At 44.0% G+C, this 20126-nt stretch overlaps 1 long non-coding RNA gene across 1 annotated transcript; it reads left to right on the top strand.

Moving 5' to 3' along the window:
- Window positions 1-6411: 6411 nt before the first annotated feature.
- Window positions 6412-18340, top strand: LOC120849842. Its single transcript, XR_005718012.3, has 2 exons — window positions 6412-6515; window positions 18115-18340. It is a non-coding gene; the product is annotated as an uncharacterized LOC120849842 (long non-coding RNA).
- The last annotated feature ends 1786 nt before the right edge of the window (window positions 18341-20126 follow it).

Genomic DNA, 20126 nt, shown 5'->3' with positions numbered 1-20126 from the left:
CTTAATAATGTACGTCTGCCTAAAGCCTAAAACTCAAAACTGTAAATGCCCAAAATTCGAAAGTGCGCACGCAACAACGCTGTGCCTGAAATTATCTTTGAAGCTTTTGTTAACCTTTGAAAACAGGATAAAACGGTCAGTAGGATATCGAGGGTTCTTCTTCCACGGACATGAACATTTTCTTTTCTAGCCGTTCGTGCTGGTGTTTCCACACGTTGCCTTTGTGTGATAGTGCCCTTCTTGCATCGAACCACCCATGGCCTTCAGAGCTGCACACTGTCACCGTTGTTACTCGTGACCTACATAAGAAGTTGTCTTCTGTAAGGTAGCGAGTAGGGCGAGTTGGTAAGCGTTTTACATGATGAAAACAGCTCAAACGACGACGACGGAGTGAAGACAACAAACACGACCGGACGAAGCTGTTCTCGAAACTAAAGGTTTGTTAGTCAAATTAACAGAAAGAGAACAGCGTAGCTGCCACTGATTACATTAGCGAAGACCTACTTATACATTAGGCACTACACAATATTTGGAGCTGAAACGGTTCACACACCGCTAGTCATATTAGCTTGCAAAAATTGAACCTCTTTATCTGACAGAGCTACCGACGGCGCACTGTCAGCTGTCGATAAATTGTTGTTTCTTTTACCGGTGTACGATGTTCTGATTTTATACTTGCGGCTTCATTAATATACAGAATGAGAGATTACTAATATCTGAGGAATTAGTAAATATGCACAATGAACTTCAAGAATATTGCAAAAAAAAAGTTGATTTATTTTTAATGAAGTGATGAATGCGAATTGTGTTAAATTGCCACGTTTGACGCAAAATCCGCCAAGTTTAAAAAAAAAATGGTCAGCCTTTCTCCGCATCTGCCGGTTTTGCGGTGAGCTTTTCTCCGGTTAGCTTATCTCCGGTGAGCTTATCTCCGTTGAGCTTATCTCCGTTGAGCTTATCTCCGGTGAGCTTATCTCGATGAGCTTCTCTTAAGCCTGCCCTACTCTCCGCGAATCCTTTTTGTATGAGCTTTTACCGACACCCAAGATCTGTGTCTGAACGGTGGTTCTGAAATTATCTCGGCACACGCAGTCACGAAGAAGGCAAGCACATAACAAATCGTATAGTCATTAGCAACCGCTAAATGCGCTTGGAATTTTTAAGCTAGCGCCCAGGCGAAAATTTCTAACTGGGACCAGTTGGCACCTCAACTGGTTTCAACTGGGACTAACTGGTACCAACTGGGACCAATAGGAGTCCAACTGGGACCAGCTGAGGGGTCAACTGGTTTGAACCATTCCCAGTTGGGAGTCAACTGTTTGACTCCCAGTTGGGAATGGAGTGAACTGGGACCAGTTAGGAAAGTAACTGGTTGGAGCGATTCCCAGTCGGACTTCAAATGCCTTTCCCGTTCCCAGTTCACACGGGGGCGGACTAAAGCCCCTTGATAAAAGCGTTTTTTACAAGTACCGCCAACCATTGTTGTGCAAGCGCTCGAGACACGTGCCATGAGCGGGTGCTCCGCCGCCATTCGCTTCCAAGGCCCGCTCATTTCAGTGCTGCGCCGCCATTTGCTTCCAAGGGCCGCTCGAGACATGGGCCTCGTGCACTCGCGCATTTGACGCTACTTGCAAGATGAGCGCAAACACATCGAGGGGCTTTAGGGCGGACTTCTTCCAGAACCGACGCGCCCCATCGCGGCGAAATACCACGCAGTGCACTGTGGGAACTAGTTGGCCACTCAGTTTTGGTTTCGATACGTGTTGTCCGCCGAACTGTGCGACATTCTTCACGCAAGTGCCCGACTGTTGCTAAAAATAATTTCGTCAATGGACAATACACACTTGCTCACCAGCAACACCAATGTAAAGTTGCGAGCTCGGTTTACGCGAACTTATTGGTTGTTGCAGCGTGTTGACTCGTGCACAAGCAAAATCCCTGCGCTTCGCAGCGTCGAGATTCCCATCAGTGGCTCGTCCACCATACCTCGAAACGCTAAAGGGGTGTCCAAACAGGACACTACAAAACCCACGACTCCGGCAAATCGTGCCGCGCTCTGCCGCGATCCGCTTCCGGCCGTCGGAGGGAAATTTCCCTCCGTCAATTCTTCCCGGGGGGAAGCTTCCCTCCGTCAAATCTCCCCCTCGCTTCCTCCACGGCGGCCTTGCTCTGCTTATCACGTGGGTCCGGAGAGCCACTCACACGCTCTGTTGGCTGTCGGTCAATTGCTCAAGGTGGTGGTGGAAAACCTCTTTATTGGTCCTGCGAAAACCCCTACCCCTCCGTCACCCCTTCACCAACACACCTACGCACAGTCTGCCGGTGAAGCAAGCGCCGGGTTCGCTGGACGAAACCCCTTTGTCCCTCCAAGTCCACACACATCACACCATCCTTGAAGTCCTCCGGCCAGTCCTGGGTCCCCGATGCCTCATGCCCCCGTTGTTCACAGTCCCACACAATATGCTGCAGCGTTGCCCGACTGTCCTTACATACCCTGCACAAGTCACTCTCAAAATTCCCTGGGTCCACATGTCTCCCCAACACCGGGGTATACACACACATCACCTGCAACTGCCTAAAAAGCACCGTATCCTCCCGACACAAATCCTTGTGAGGTTCCGGGAACCTCCTCCTATCCCGTCTGCAACATTCAAGATACTCTCCACAACCCAGCCTCCGCTCACAATACGGAACCGCATCGGACGCCATCACGACGAAAGTGAATCTCGACAAAGAAAGCAGATCCGAGGCGGGCGAAACGCACCCTTCGACGCAGGAATGTCCCAAATCCACCCAAAGCCGGACCTCCTTGGCCTTCGAGCCGAGGCGACGGCGGTACGCGAGGGCGTTGGCGAGGTGAGCCAGACGCAGGTGGCCTGTGACGTCAATCTGAAGAGGAGAGCAGTCGTGATCGTAAAAATTTTCACGACTCCGACAGACCGTAAAAATAGAAGCGTCCGCTTCAATTTTCACGGTGTGTCGGAGTCGCGGGTGAAGGGTCGAGTGCAAAAATAAACATGTGTCAATAAGACAAGCTTTACGTATGGTTCGCGCTTGTGCTGAAGCTTCGAGGTCTGGCCATTTAGTTTAGTTTAGAGACCCAAAACGATGCGCTCGGGACCAGGAAACGTGAGATAACGGCTGTTGATAATCCATGCTCTTTGTATGATTCCTTCTCGATGTGTCGATCGAAACCGAAATCATGCCGCTCTCCTCCCTGACCTAGAGCACTATATAGCTCCTACGGAGCAGAGTAACGCAAACCTTTGAACCCCGTGTTTTGCCGACAACATGGCCGACAGAGCGGCTCGGCGCGAGTCACGTGGTACTCAGGGTTCCAGGAGGCGGCCCGCCCTATGGGAGAATACATGGAGATCGACACAACAGGGCTGATTAAACAATGAACGGCGAGTTCACACTTTTCAAAACTAGTCTGTCGTGAAGTTAGTAAAGCACTAAACATTTTATCAAAGTTTTAACAATATCGGATGCGTGTGCAAATTTTGAGAAGGCAATTTCCAAGGCAATGGCGTTTGAAGCAGACGATTTTTCCTCGCAGCGGAGATGGGCTTTTCGGGTTGGCCGGAGCGGGTCACGTGAATGGTGTGACGTCGCCGTGTCGTCTGCTGCATAATGCCGCTCAGGCAATTTTTTAAAAAAAAGTCAGGTCCTTGCGTGGCACAAAACTTAGCGCAAATTATTCTAAAATGTTCCATTATTATGTCAAAAATCATTGCGATTCCGTACATTCGCACAATACTGGCGAAACAACGATTTTCTCGCGTTCTCCATGCATTTGTGACCGCAGTTGGAACCTCCGGGTGTTCGCCGCTAGTCGCCGAGAGTCGGCGTTCTAGATTGCGCTACTCTGCTCCGAAGGAGCTATATAGTGCTCTACCCTGACCTATGCCCTGGCCAACTAGTTCCCAGAGTGCAACGCGCGCAGTGTTGCTTGCACGGATTTATGGAAGTAGTCCCAAATCTGCGAGCGCTCGCTATTTCCATGAGCAGTGGTTATCAAAACAAGGTACCTAGGAAAGGTGGCGCAAGCTACCGCCCATTATCAAGGGTATAACAGTACAGTCCAGGTCCAGCTGCAGTCCAGGTTAGCCAGGTTACACGGCTCTGCCAGGTTCGCCAGGTTAGCATCTGTCCATCCATCGATCTTTTCTCAAAGTGTCTCGGGTGGGGCTGGGAAATGCTTGAGGATGTGAAAATGCTCCAATTTCTCCGAGTTTACCAAAGTTTCAAGGTTTCTTCACGATCAGTGTGTTCAAGAAAAGCCCACGCTGGGGCAAGCCAGTGACCCTGTCCGGTTGCAACTACGGTGAGCACGATTTGCTTCCTTTGGCCATCAGAATGTTTTCTCGGCAAACCTTGTCGTCTTCAGCATTACGGCGACAAAGCCGTAATGCTGATAGAGATGTCCTCATCAGCGAAGACCAACAATGGTCACAGATTGGACATGACGATTGCATCAACGGACGGCTCAAACTTGGCACGATGCGGAGCGCTGACTCAGTACTTATTTCCAATTCGTCCAGCGACGGCTTTCTCTGGTGCCTCAAAAGCTCAAAAGAGCCGGGTCAAGACCGAGTATCCGACCCCTCCCCGCATTAATATTTTAGAATAGAGCGTGTCACCCTTCGAAATTTTTATTATATATATATATATATATATATATATATATATATATATATATATTTTTTTTTTTTTTTTTTTTTTTTTTTTTTGCAAAAATAAACTATGCATTGTCGAGTGCTTAGTTTCCGTCCAAATGTGGCCCTAGAGGTCCAAACCTGAGGCCAACGTTCCAGAACCAACCGTTATCTCGAAAGTTGTGAGTGATTTTTTGAAAGTTTCGATAGACAAATGCTGGCTGCTGGAGCCGTTGAATAAATGGAGCTGAATGGCGCAAGTTACTGAAAACGTATTTTGAACAAGATATCGGTTGGTTCTGTAATTTTGGCATCCGGTTGGGACCTCTAGAGCTACATTTGGGCCGAAACTGAGCATACAGCGATGCATAGTTGACTTTTGCGTTTAAAAAAATCTAAATTTTTTTTTTTTTAACTTACTGTATTAGGGGAGGGGCGGTTGGCTTGCTCTAAAAGTGGCTCTCATGAAATTTTAGTATGAGAAATGCACCACCTAAAGACACCTTTGTGGAAAGTTTATTTCAACACTGTCTGTTGGCTTATTTATATTTTTTTTAAGCCGGTAGAGGGCTTTAGAACCCATTGTAGAATGGGGTTGAGGAGTAATAGCCTGGCATCAGCAGTGCACACATATTGCATTGTAAAGCACCTTTCCATTGTAGCAAACTGGAAATTCCAGATATCTCATTATTTCCTCAATGAGTGTTCAGTCCTTTAGTACATATGCTTTCCCTTTAAATCGCTTGTAACACAAAATTTTTATTGCCATTTGTTGCTTCTGATGTTCGTAAATTGTTGATTTCTCTCATTGTGAATAATGCAGCTACCATAAGTGCCTTTAAATTCGGACAGCTGGGAGAATTATGCTCTGTGCTCTCATAGCTATCAAAGGCCTGTATGTAGCCTTTGATAGCTATGATACGTAGCTAGCCTCACAAATGCAAATAACGACAAATGAACTGTGTAAGCTGCTGCCATTGCCAGCATCTCATAGTCATTGTTCAGTTGTTGGAGTGTACATGTGCTGGCTGTCACTTGCAATAGATAGTCATACTTGAAATTTTAGAAATTTTGTCATTTTGAGATTCATTGTGCACAGAACAAATAGCTCTTGGCACTCAAAATGACCACGCAGCAAAGCTTTTGTTCCCCTTCCCTCTTTCAAAATAAACGTAGGATAACAAAAAAAAAAGATGAATTTTTGATCAAAATGAATAAAATTTTCCAATGGATCCCAGAGATTTAGAGCTGATAGCAACATTATTAAATTTCTCTGATTTAATATGGAGGCATTTAATTTCATGTTGCAGCTCTAGGAAGTGGAAAACTAGACACATGGGGGAGCTGTTTCTCCTTTTCCTTAGTCTTGGATCTCCATCACAGCCCATACCAGTTGAAGCCTTATTATCTAGCTTTCAACTATTTCTGGGGTTGTCAGGTTTGACCAATCATAGGAATTTATTGTGTTCTCAATATTTTTGTTTATGTTGTCCAAATCCACTCTTAATTGCACAAACAACCCTGAAATCAAAAGGATTTGCAATGGTTTGCCCAGTGCTTTTAGTTATAAAACAAATTGTATCTAGTTTTAGGAACCTACTGCAATGACAAAGTGATCTAAGATAGTGACAGTCAAATATGACAGCATTTATTTGCTCACGTTATAGGACTGCTTTAAATTTTTTTAGGTTTCTCAACTTCTACCTGGAACAACAATGGCACACACCTGAGGGAAAAGAACTTTCAAATGAGGAAGTACTTGCTTGTCAGAAAGTAATTGGACGTTGCCTATCACAGAGGCTGATGGACATTGCCCGTGACCACCTCGCTCGGAATGCCTGGCTACAGATATGATGGGTATTTACTTTCAGTTTTACCAAACCTACATTTATGCGTCTTTACAATTAACAAGCCATAATTTTAGGTCAGCAAAGCTGCCATGTTCATTTATCATGATGATACCATACACATGCTTTAAGGAGAAAGGGAAATAGAGACATTGATGAACTGGCAGCATGAGCATTTATTGAAGGTCCTCAAGAACCACGACGGTTGCAGCGGTGGGCTCAGTAAAGAGGGAGAGAAAAATGAGGTAGCTGACCAAAAGTGAGAAGGAGAAAAATGACCTAGAAGATGGGAAACTGAGTGCTGAGATTTAACCCTAGACCACAAAGAGGTGTGTTGTGGTTGTTGACAGAGACATGCGATTACAGGGTCTAACAAGCTAAGAAACGGGGCTTCTATGTTTCCAGGAAAACTACACATGTTAAAAGCCTTAATTATCTGCACACCTTATGCCACTAGTCATTCCGTTAGAAATAGACATTTTCTCTCTGCAATTCTCACCTCGAATAGTACATCTCTCTCCACAACTACAGCCCACCTAGGTCTGAAGTCATTTGTCTGCCCACTTTCCTGTCTTCTAGGTCACTTCCTTCTGACTTATTCCCTCCTTTTTTTCTTACTTACCGCCCAATCTTTTCTTTCTTCAATCTTGCCGCTTAGGCAACTGTTGGCATGGGGCTCATTCCACGCCAAACATCCCAGACGTTACGCTTGACCATTTCCCATTTTAAAAAGAAAATTCATGGCTCTTTACCCCAAAGTCCGTAACCTTTTCCTAAAATACTTGGAATGAAGAGCGTGCTGGTAGGGGTAAAATATAATTAAAGGAAAAACAGAAAAGACCTTTTATGTTGTTTCCTTATTTATATGTTCCCTAAAATATTTTTGCCGAAAACATTTTTTTTACGGCGTGAGCGTGTTTTTATTTCTTAAATGGGCATACAACTAGGCATTCAATAAAGGAGTGAAAGTCTAATTTTTTTCAAAATGCCTCGGATTTTATTTTATGAAATTCGAATGGCTTTTACCTTGCTATGTTGTGATGTTTATGCAACTTTAATTGTTAAAATAGTTTTAGAAACCTCATCAAAAACCTTTTTTTTTGCAATTTTCTTAATCTTTTTTGTTTAATTATCGCTCTGCACCTGGTAATTATAAGTTTTTTTTTAAAGCCTGTAGACATTTTACAAATAAAAAAAAATGTTTGAAGCCGCATAACGAAATACCTCATGGGAAAAAAAATATTCTAAAGTTGTGAAAAAGTCTTTCTTTTTTTTTTGCCTAAACATGCATTTATATTATTATGACGTTGTCAGAGTACAAATGTGAAAGATACCGACATTGGAAGAAGAGTTTGTCTTTAATTTCTGAAAGTTTATTCAAAATAATCTTTTTTCTAAAGCAAGAAAAAAAAATGTTGAAGATGAGTTGCCTTTGTTGCAACCTGGCATTGTTTCTTAGCGCCTCTTCACCGCCCTACACGCCACCTTACACGAGAGTTGAGAAACTTTGCGATCATGGAAGGCATTTGTTGGTTTAGAATGTGATTTTCGCATAGGCTTCTTTCTACACATGCACATTTTTGACTCGCAATTGCCTCACATATATTGTCACTGTCTACAGCTAAAGAGGTACCGCGGTTTGCCGCGGTCGCTTCCACTTGTCCTTCTTTTTGGCTGTAACGCACACAACAGTGGATATGGTGTGATAATCATAAACGCTGTCACTGCATAGCTGGCTTCTTTCACCCTTTGTACCAGTGTCGGCTCTCCTCACTTTGAAACTTGATGCCTAACGGCCTCACATCGCCTAAAAGAAAGTTATTCCCTCAGGAAACGCAAGGTCGACCAAGTGAGATCCCTACTGGCATATTGAAAGGAATGAACCGACAGTAAGGAAGGGCAAAAAACTAGGGGTATTGTTTCGGACGACCACTAATTAGTAGCAATCGGGAATCTAGCCAAGAAATTTTAGTTTTTGTAAGAGTATGGTGACATATTGATGTATGGAGCAGGTCACTCGGCACAGGCAAGTCATCCTGCAGTTGATGCGGATGCTGATGAGGGTAAGCAGGAAATTCTAATTGTTGATGATGATTCTTTTAGAGCGCAGCTCTTAGGCGCCCGTTTCTGGCTTGAGCGGCGTCCCCGTCGCCATAACCGCGCGTTGCATTTTGGGAAAATTTTCCCGCTAAATCTAGCGGAAAAATTTCCCCACTAAATCTAGCGGAAAAATTTTCCTGTTAAATCCAGCGGAAAAATTTCCCCGCTAAATCTAGCGGAAAAATTTCCTCGCTAAATCTAGCTGAAAAATTTCCCCGCTAAATCTAGCGGAAAAATCTCCTCGCTAAATCTAGCGGAAAGGTTTTCCCGCTAAATCTAGCGGAAAAATTTCTCCGCTAAGTCTAGCGGAAAAATTTCCTCGCTAAATCTAGCTGAAAATTTCCCCGCTAAATCTAGCAGAAAAATCTCCTCGCTAAATCTAGCGGAAAAGTTTTCCCGCTAAATCTACAGAAAAAATTTCTCTGGAAGGCCGCGTGACCCCCACATGACCTCGGGGAGGGGGATCACGTGACCTTGGGGGTCACGTGACCTCAAGATGGGGCGGGGGTGGGGGTCACGTGACCCCTCCCCCTGGTCACGTAACCCCCCCCCCCAAAAAAAAAAAAGAAAAAAAAGAAAATGTCACCCTTAGTACCCTCCCCTCCTCCTCAAGAGCTGCACTCTAATTCAGCATTACAGGGAGCTGTAAGCGGCTTTTATTTTTTTTTTTGTTAGGGGCGAAGCTCCTTAGGGGCCAGCCATGTTTGGCGTCGGGTGCTCGTGCTTCGCTCGTAAGTTCATGTGCTCACGAGCACGTGAGCACGTGTTCCTAAGGTTGTGTAAGGCAAAAAAAACAAACAAAAAAAAGCGCATCTTTACGTGGTGAATGATGTTGATTGGGGCGAAGCTCTGGTGGTGCTTGTCTGCGTAGACGCTGAGCCGCAGCATGCCGAGCCTTTCGTTCATTTTCATCCATGTCAGAAAGAGAATGGGTGGTATGGAATGTGGTTATATGCGCATTTGAGCATTTGACCGCAGCGTGACATGGATGAAAACGAATGAAAGGCTCGGCATCCTGCGGCTCAGCGTCTACGCAGACAAGCACCACCAGAGCTTCGCCCCAATCAACATTTTCACAACATTGAGATGCAGTTGTTTTTCTAAATTAGGAGGATAGTTGTATTGTGTTTACTCATTTCTAATGTGTCGCCAACTCTGTTTAGTTGCTGCGGTTCAATTCATGCCTTTTTCGAACCACCTTGACCGTAAAGAAAATTTAAGCTGCATGTCATTTGTTCTGTTATGCTTATGCATACCTGCCAAGTTTTACGATTTTATCGTAAAGTGTCTGCTTTCCAGCGCTTTCTTGAGGTTATCGTATTAACAACAATATTTGTATAATTTTCCGCACCCCCCTGTAAAGAAAACGATAATTTTGTTTAAGCTGCATCTCACTTGTTTACAAGTTGGGGTTGGCAACACTGGATAATGACTTGTATGCCAGGGGGCGCAAGCTACCGCTCCAGTGATGTAAGGGGTGGTATAGCCGCTACTGAGCTGAGCGTCTAACATCCATCCATCCATCTGAATCCAAAACTAGAAATCTCCTTTGTTGTGGCGAACGTTGTACGTTGTGTTACTGGAACTTTTACTCATGATCCCTTGAAACCATCTTTGCTACAAGATGGCGGGAAAAAAATACTTGCAAGTGTTTATTCCCAGCTATTTATCCGACTTTCCATTTCTGAAGACGTCGCGCAAGGGCGAAATGTTCACATTTTGTAGTCTGTCGCTGCGATGTCAACATTTCGCACGCTGGTCGCCGGGACATTCTGTCATCTGAATAGAAAAAAACACAAGGGCTCTGCAAATGTAGATGAAACCAACGAGAAGCTTGGAGGGTACTTTAGTCGATCAACGGATTACGACACTACCCGAGCAGAATGCCATTTACGACATTTTTGATTGAACACAACGTGCCGTTTACAGCGGTTGTGGAGACGTTAAAGAGCAAGAACTTTGCTCTTTATGTCTTCGTTAAACCAGGCACAGGAGAAAGAGTTTTCAGCAAAGTGAAGGAGGCACACACGCAGTTCCGCTCCTCTATGTCGAAAAAGACTCTTGAACAGTTCTTAGTTGTGAGATGCAGCCAGTCTGGAAAGTGCCATGAACAAGTGTTCGACAACAACTTCCTAAGAGAAGCATATGCTGAAACTTCCTCAGTGTTGACCCAACCTTCTACTTCTAAAGAATAAGACATTTCGTGCAATGTATGATGTGTTTGTGCCCTAGTTGAGGCATTTTTCTTAACTAAACCAAGTTTTTGAAGTATAAATCAGTTTTCGTATTCCTTCACACAATAGTAGTGTTTTTGGCATCCCCTGTAGTATTTTCATCATTGTAGCTGGGCAAGTCTGCTTATGTGACACCTATCCGAGTGAAAGTTGTAATAGTGCATTGATTTATCTGCAGTTGACCTGGTTCACTTGCCTGTCGCTAAACCAGCACGAAAAAGTTTTTAAAGCTGAATATACCGGTTTGGATACAGTACTAGCCTATGTCTTGAGGGACCTGATTTTTATGTGCCTGCATTAAGCGAATAGTTAAGAGGGCTTTCTTTTATGTGCAGTGCCTACCATCAAGATTTCTGGTTTGTTCGCAGAAGTTGAACTTCCTCCGTGCTTTCTTGGTTCATGTGGTTGCCACAAAATCACGTAGGCTAAGAAGCAGTTTCTGATTGATGCTTAAAGACCGACCAACGAAACCATATTCCGCAAGGTAGGAGAATGCCCCTCGCACCCTCCTCTTTTCATTCTCTCCCAAAAATCATGTGACGGCAGGGGCTTCCTTTGTGTCTGCTTTTTCTGTATGGATAATCCTCAAAAAGTGTGCAATGAGCGGCTAGCTGCGAGCGCCACAACGACCTTGAGACGTCCAGGTGCAGGGGTGTGACATCTGCCCCAATTGCGCTAATCTGATACAAACCCAGTTTTCTGCGCCTAGTTGTGCCAAAAACGCGAAATTGGTCGAAATTGCGCCACACTGTGGCAAAAGTAACTCAAAAACGAAAAAAAATTTAGGGGCGGCACTAGATTTAGCGGGAAACGAGAGCTTGGTTGGCAACACTCAATCTCGTCGTAGTAAAGTACACGGCACTGGTACAGGGTGGCGCAAGCAACCGCCGGATTCAAAGATTTCAGCTGTAGTACCCTTCTATACCTATGATACGTGCTATTTTCTCCCCTCTTCCTACTACTTTACGCTGTCATTTGTGACTGCATGCTACCGGTGCACTGTCACGCGGTCTTGCTGTCTGGCCGCGAGAGGTACGTTGCACAGGCTATCAAGATGAGCTAACAAAAATTTTCCTTTCGTTTTGAGAGTAAACCTTTTCTTAAAAGTGCTATTGAGCGCCTCCATTGTGTAATTGTTCATTTGCATCCGTTATCTCGTCAAAATGGATGGCGCCGTCGCCGTGAGTACTTTCGGTTATCGCACACTTGCTTCCAGTGCGTGAGCAATCGAATGAACCGGTCACACCCGTATTTGGCATGCATGTGCTGCTCATAATTTTCCTATCATTTCACTATTTACCTTGTGACTCACTTTTGTGGGGAGTTTTTTTTTTTCTACCTGCACGGTGCTTTCTACGAGCGTGCATAGATGTCTAGCTGTAGTAAACCGTGCTTCCCTGTTCATGCTTTTGAATCACCGCTTTAAAAGGTTCTGCACTACAATTAAAAAAATAAAAAAAAAACGGAAAAGGCAAACGCTAGTTTCGTGCGCATAGATGAGGACAGGAAACACAGGCTTTCTGCAAAGTTAGGTGGGTACCAGGTACCTCAGGCTTATGAGGTACCTGGTACCCACCTAACTTTGCAGAAAGCCTGTGTTTCCTGTCCTCATCTATGCGCACGAAACTAGCGTTTGCCTTTTCGGTTTTTTTTTTTTTTATTTTTTTAAATATATTTTATCTTGGTACGTATCAGCTCTGATAACTTATTAAAACCAGGGTGGACAAAAATAATGATTAAAAAAGAAAAATCTGATTTATGTGATTTATATTATTTTTTATGATTTCAATAGATGAAATCTGCTCTAACATTTTCTGCTCCTAATCTGCTCCAAACTGTAGACTTTTGTGCTTCGAAGTTGTTCCAAAATGCATAAACTGCTGCTTCAAAACAATAATTTTGTCTCCAAAGCTGCTCCAAAATCCAGATTTTTCTACTCCAAAAATTGCTCCATAACCTGTTTCACCTGTCTCACGCCTGCAGGTGTCTTCCCTCGTCGACGCGGGCACGCTCAATCCGCGAGATTGAGGAAGCCAGCACGACCGAACGCTTTCTCTCAAGAGCTGCAGGTCCGAGGCCGCTCGGTCGGTGGAGATCGAGGGGTCGTGGCAGTATGCTGGGTTCGTACCAGCAGCCGCTCGCTGGCATCGCGCGGCTGATGGAACCGTTCCCGTGTCTGCACAAGGATTGGCTTGCGCAATAAAAGGTTCAGGTCGTCGATAATACATTTATTTCCCAAACTTATAAATCAAGTGGCTTTCGCTAATCTCTTTATTACTGTTTGAAACACATCTCCTCTCATAGGTTGTTCATCCCATTTTGGACTCTTTCGCGTATTTATTCGTCCTTACCTCTGCCTGATGACTGTTCTATAACTTGATAAAGACCTTTAAATATTTGCGCGGGCTTGCGCGATGAACGCTGTCCCGGATTTAATATTGGAAAGATTGGCGTCAGGAGGGGCTAAACAAGCAAACCGAAATTCTTGCTTCTAATGAAGACGGCACGATCATAAGATAGGAAATCCTCCAGGCCAAGAATGTTTGTGCAAAGTGATTAAATTATTTACATCTAATTTGACATGCACTATAAATCTGGTACTTTCTCTTAGAAGCAGCATGTTAGTGCACATGAATCCTCCCAGCGTCTTGCCTTCTAATCGCGTGGAAGGAAAATTGAAATATCCCGGGCATGATCTGTGCAGAAGCCTAGGTTCATTGGTCGCCTACTATTTCTACAAACTCTCTGGCAAAATCACTACCATATAGCCTGGTGTCCTTTATCCAAGAAGCGAGGTTTTGATAGAATTTCGTTGCTCAGCCACTATGTTTTCGTAGTGGCGCGAAGGAACAAAAAAAGAGAAAGAGAGAGGAAAGCAACGGTTTTTGCAGGCTGATATTTTTTTTTTGCAATTGCAATATTTTGCTGTGTTTAGGTATGCTTTTGTGGTGTAAACAATCTTACGCACTTCCCACAAATATTTCATTGTCAACGACAGTTGTAAAGTATTACGCAGTGCCTCGGGTGCTTTGACCTTACGCACTAGAGCGTCACAGGAGCGAGTATTTCTGCAAAATAAATACGAGGAGCTATTTCTCCCTTTGAATCCATCACTTTTGTGGAATCACGACGAACACACTTTCACCATGAAATCGTAACAAATAATGATTGATGATGAAATTGATTGGGTCCCAACAGTGGAGCCACATTATTTAGGTTGCAAATAAACTGGGCGTCAATCATGCGATGTGTTTACTTCCACGTTTGAATGTGTTGAGAATGAGTAGCCAAAAAACGCCGTCTGCAGGCTGCTTCCTGGAGTGGCCTGATATCTCCAAAACTCGGGAAGGGGGGGGGGGCGAGAGAGAGAGAGAGAAAGGGGTGGATGTTGTGGGAAGGTGATAATATTTATTCTCACTTAGGAGAGTCGCCGGTCGTTAAAAAGTCGACTCGCCCATAACGGGAAAACCTGTAGGGCCACATGTATAGTAACCATGAGTAAAATGTGGTATACAGCTATGTTACTGAGAAGTTGCAATAGAGCAAACGATGGGGCATTGTGGAGGCAAGTGAAGCAAAGACCTATCTTATGATCGTGCCGTCTTCATTAGAAGCAAGAATTTCGGTTTGCTTGTTTAGCCCCTCCTGACGCCAATCTTTCCAATATTAAATCCGGGACAGCGTTCATCGCGCAAGCCCGCGCAAATATTTAAAGGTCTTTATCAAGTTATAAAACAGTCATCAGGCAGAGGTAAGGACGAATAAATACGCGAGAGAGTCCAAAATGGGATGAACAACCTATGAGAGGAGATGTGTTTCAAACAGTAATAAAGAGATTAGCGAAAGCCACTTGATTTATAAGTTTGGGAAATAAATGTATTATCGACGACCTGAACCTTTTATTGCGCAAGCCAATCCTTGTGCAGACACGAGGACGGTTCCATCGGCCGCGCGATGCCAGCGAGCGGCTGCTGGTACGAACCCAGCATACTGCCACGACCCCTCGATCTCCACCGACCGAGCGGCCTCGGACCTGCAGCTCATGAGAGAAAGCGTTCGGTCGTGCTGGCTTCCTCAATCTCGCGGATTGAGCGTGCCCGCGTCGGCGAGGGAAGACACCTGGACGTCTCAAGGTCGTTGTGGCGCTCGCGGCTAGCTGCTCATTTCGCGCTTTTTGAGGATTATCCCTACAGAAAAAGTCGACACAAAAGAAGCCCCTGCCGTCACATAATTTTTCGGAGAGGGTGACAAGAGGAGGGCGCGAGGGGCATTTTCCTACCTTGCGGATTATGGTTTCGTTGGTCATCTTTAAAGCCTGGTGGGCAAGGAATCAACGGCTGCTTTTTCTTCGCTCAGGGGCCGAAAGCGGAGAGAAAGGAGCCGTCAATCTGTGCCTGTCAGGTGAAACATTAGCAATGAGTAGTCACGACACAACTATCCTTCTAGTTTAGAAAATAAAATAATTTCCTTTTTAACTTCATCAGCATCCGCACGAACCGCAAAATGACTTGCCTGTGCCGAGTGACATGCTGCATCCATCAATATGTCACCGTACCTTTTTGGCATATTTTTGATTCCAACTAGCCAGTGGTTGTTCGAAACGATACCTCTCTTTTTTTCTGTCCTTTCTTACCGTTGGTCCTTTTCTTTTAAAATGCCAGTAGTGACCTCGCTCTATCGATATCGTACTTCTTGAATAGAAGTCCCAGTCAGGCGATGCCAATGCTGTTAGGCATAAATGAAATATCAAAGTGAGGAGAGCTGATATCGAAACAAAGGGTGAAACAACCCTGCCATGCAGTAGCGGCACGTAGGATTATCACACCATATCCGCTTTTTGCATTACAGCCGAAAAGAAGAATCAGTGGAAGCAGCTGTGGCAAACCGCAACGCGTTTTTAGCTGTAAACAGTGACTGTATATGCAAGTCAAGAATGCACATGCGTAGAACCCCCTGCGAAAATCACTCCCGACTAGCAATTAGGCTGGGGGGGGGGGGGAGCTCTATCCCGAAAGAGCACCAAAATTCAAGATGGCAACGACAAAATTTTTCTACCAGAAAAAGAAAAAAAAAAAAGCGCAGTGTACATGGATTTAGTATTTTATTTATCTCTGAGAACATAGACTTTATTAGGCCAAAGATTTGTCACTGCTATGTTAATCACTTTCAAAACCACCAAAAGACTCCTCAGAGTCTGTCACAAGAAAAAGTTTGCAGCATTCCGCAGACTATGTGCCGTTGGCTATTTTGACAACCTCTTCAGAAAGAAGCCGGTTGCCAATGGCTCATTCTGCACTTCTTTCGCGCTCGAGGTATGAGTGCATCCTCCACGTTTTCGCTGTACACCGGCGTGCTGTTACTTAGCTTTCGTCGAAGTTTGACTTTCTTGTAGTTTGGCTGTAGCAAATTTTCAAAATTCTTGTCCCATTCCCGTATCCGGTAGAGCTTGATGTGTCGAGACGTCAGGTGTATGTTTTTCCCGTTTTCACAATGCCATTGGACGACCTCAATTTTCTTTGCCGCTGTGAAAGAATGCATAGCCGACCTGACAACCCCAAAACAAAGCGACAGTGGTGCATGGCGACCGGGCAGATAGGGCTGCAAAGTAGGATTGGATTGGATTCTTGGACTGAATTTCGCAGGCCAGTGTTGCCTGGGCACAATCAGGCTGGTACGTGATACGGGTGTGGTGCGGGGAGGGGGGCGCTTTCCCGGAACAGCGAGGAAATGTGAAATTGGCAGTGAAGTTGGGGGGGACACTTGCTCAGAATTTCACGGTAAGCTTAAATTGTATCTTCATATTTTCTAATCTCTTTTATGCCTAAAAATAGTGCAACCAAATACTTCCCTAGGGTGCTGTGGGAGGAGGGTGAATACACCTTACTGGGCACTGTAATGCAGTGGCTTTGGCACTGACAGGTTTGACGTCGTTTGTGTGGCTGGATTCGCCGAAGCCTGGGGTTTCCACCTTAAATTGGGTGAGGTGGCTGATGTCACCTATCATAGTGGAATACCAGGCAATCGGATGTTTTTTGTTGCCCATGGAGCTTGTTTTTGAAACTTAAAACAACATACAATGGTTCATCTGGTGAATCAATTAAAATTGTATCCACCCTCTGTATTGGAAAAAATGACCAGAGTTGATTTCATCTCATCAAATTGACGAGTTGTGTGACATGTGGACAAGTAAAGGAGAAAGACATTAGCTGGCTCAGAGCGTGTGAAAGGGTAGCACTCGATTGCCAGGCCTGCTAAGATAAACATGCATTTTTTTTTTGTCAAGCCTGTCTTGTCCTTGGAGGTGAGCTGTATGCACCGATTCTTACTGACGTCTGTGCAATGTGCGCCGTCAGTAATGTACCACTTGCGCATTGCAGAAGAACACTGGCTGGTGGTAATGTTGGTGTGGGAGTCTGTGTGTCACACCATCAGGAGAGAATTTGGCACGCTAGATAAACTGTAATAGAAGCGAGTCAAGTAGGCTGTACATTTGCTCTAGAAACATGTTTAGTGCAATATTCATTCTCACAAAAAATGTTACCTTCGTCTACCAGTTTCAAGTTTGAGTCAATTTCATTGCAACAAGTGTACGGCTGTTCTCTTTAGACCTCATACCAATTGTCATTATGACAAGCAAACAAAGCAATGCATTATCTTTTTATGTTTATTTTTTTTTGTTACTATGAGAATTTACGAAATAGCTAACTTATTGCAAATGTTTTCAGTCATCTTGAACACTACATTTGCTTACCACTTTTGAGTTTAATGACGAAAACACCATTTTTATTGCCCGGTTGTGGTATGTTTATGCATGTTCTGTACAGTTGTGCACTGTATCGTTTTCACTGGATATATCTGAAAATGTTTATGCAAAGTAGTCATAATGAACAGTGTATAGGGTGTTTTCACTGACGTGATTTCGTCCACCATTTTGTTGTTGCGATCTGTGTGGAATGTGCCAAACTCGAGCATTTCAAGGATTTACATGCCTTCTCAAATGCGTAGAGCACCGCTGACATCATTTCAACCGGTTACGATGTAATCCTTCAATGTAGTAAATTTGTTTCAAAAACCAAACTGACAACAAAATGGCGGATTGACGTCATGCGCAAACAACCTATAGTAGAGTGCCTTGAATGCATTTGTGACTGCTGTCTTTGGCCATCCTATGCTGCTTATGCATTTAAGGTAGCCCCAAAATGGTGACAAATTATGTCGCAGGAGCTGGGTGCTGTGTTATGTCGCAATCCTAATGGTTGGCCTTATGTGTTCCAGCGAATAATAGGAAACACAAGTGTCGCTCTTGTAGCGTCCCAACTCCTGGCTGCTGAATCTTCCATGGACTATCAAGCTGGAGACGAGCTACAGCACAACAGGGGCCTACCGCACCCGCCTTCTGCTGCTCTACCACCACCAGGATCGTGGCATGGAACAGCATGACACTTCTATGACGTTGTCAGGCAAAGATAGAGGGAACTAAAATAAAGTGACGATGAGCATAGCACTCGGGAACATGTTCCAGGCACCATTAGAATGTGCTAGTAGAGGCCCATTGATGTAGCCCATTAGAATGTCCCAGTAAGGGCAAATACATCAGTAGGCCGATATTGGACCAATACACCAACATGCCTCTACTGAACCAAACACACAAATAGGCCTCTAATAAACCAATACACCAGTAGTCCTCTATTTGACCAATACACCAATGGGCCTCTATCGGTACTATAGGACCCACCTACTTTTTACAATAGGAATCTACTGGTCTATCAGTTTACTGGTTTATTATTGTAATTTTTGCTGGGGATGTGATAGCACAACATCTTTTATTGCATATGTTCTAATGTTAGCTGCATATGTTATGAGCCTTACATATTGTTTACAGGTGTACTTTGAAAATATTGAGGTCAGTGCCATTTCTAACTCCAAACCCTCGATTAAGTAATCTTGTTCATTATTTCGAGCAAAAATAAATTATTAAATTTAGTTCAGTTGTACCACAGCTGCTGCCCTTGCCAGGGAGAATTTATTTGAGGAAGTATAATATATGTAGTAGGGCCTCTCACCCTTGACATTTAGGCTGCTGCAAAACATGGCACCAGCTGTTTTGTGTGTTTTCTTTTTGAGGAACGTCTTTCCTGTAAAATCCACATTCAGGATCATTATCACAACGAAATCTCTGGAGTGCTGGACACAATTTATGATACTTGGCATGGCACGGGTATAGTATTATATCAGTGCCCGGCGTCACTATTTTCTAGCACCGTGTTTAATGCACACCTTTAATGCATACCCTGATGATGGCCTTAAGACAAAGTACATTGGATAGTAATCACCCTACGTAAACAACATTTACATGCTGGTCCACGTCTTTCATCAGCCTGTATACGTAAATATCCCCATTCGATAATATTAAACCTACGTCAAAAACGTTTACACGCTGGTACACATCTTTCATGAGCATTTATGTAAATATTCCACAGTGAGCATTAAAAATTGGCTGTATTTTCACATATGTTAGGAAATCTTGGACTATGTGAACACATGTAAAAAAAAAGTTCAGATGCATGTATGCCCTCTGCTATTTCAACTTATTTTCATCACACTTCCGGCACACCAAGGAAGCAATAGACAATGTGTTTGATTTTACTTCAAACAGACCTGTTTAGCTGTGCAATGTACACTAATTCGGTTTGTACAGGCGAGTTATATGGCTAGTGGGACATAATTAGCATGCCGTGATTTCGGATAAAACCGAAAAACTCAAACAAACATTTGCCAATAAAATTTTATAAAATTAGATTTATCCGATAAACTCACACTTTTGATGTCCCAGTGTAAAAAAGGAAAGGAAAAGAAAAAAACAAATGCGTAAGCATGCCTTTCCTTTATCTGCTGAAAAAAGAAGTTGTCTTTCTTGGTGGCTGCATGCGATGAGTGATAGGAACCTTTATCTTGTTGCATGGCGGTGTATATATCTGATGGGGATCGACAGTTTCCCGACGTTTGGTGTTATATTAAATCGGTTGAAACTTGGCGCTTGTCCTTGTCGTACGTGTCTTTTTTCGTCCTGTTTCAGTTCACGCCTTTTAACGTTTTAATCTGTATTCTGTAACTGAGTTTTGTCACAACACAAGGTCACTGTTCCCAAGGAGAGGTCATTCCTGTTTTTTTTCGAATCTCTGATAGTTGACAAAAGACGTTTTATTGTTTATCTTGTCTAGGTTTGTTGAGGACAACTGGTTATTATACCTCTGGGTCACGACAAAAGCCACTGTTCCCGTTTGCAG

This window comes from Ixodes scapularis, unplaced genomic scaffold (genome assembly GCF_016920785.2).
Source record: "Ixodes scapularis isolate PalLabHiFi unplaced genomic scaffold, ASM1692078v2 PGA_scaffold13__105_contigs__length_92229423, whole genome shotgun sequence".
Classification (NCBI taxonomy): Eukaryota; Metazoa; Arthropoda; class Arachnida; order Ixodida; family Ixodidae; genus Ixodes; species Ixodes scapularis.
The sequence above is the reverse complement of the archived record's forward strand: the minus strand, read 5'-3'. Positions and strand labels throughout refer to the sequence as shown.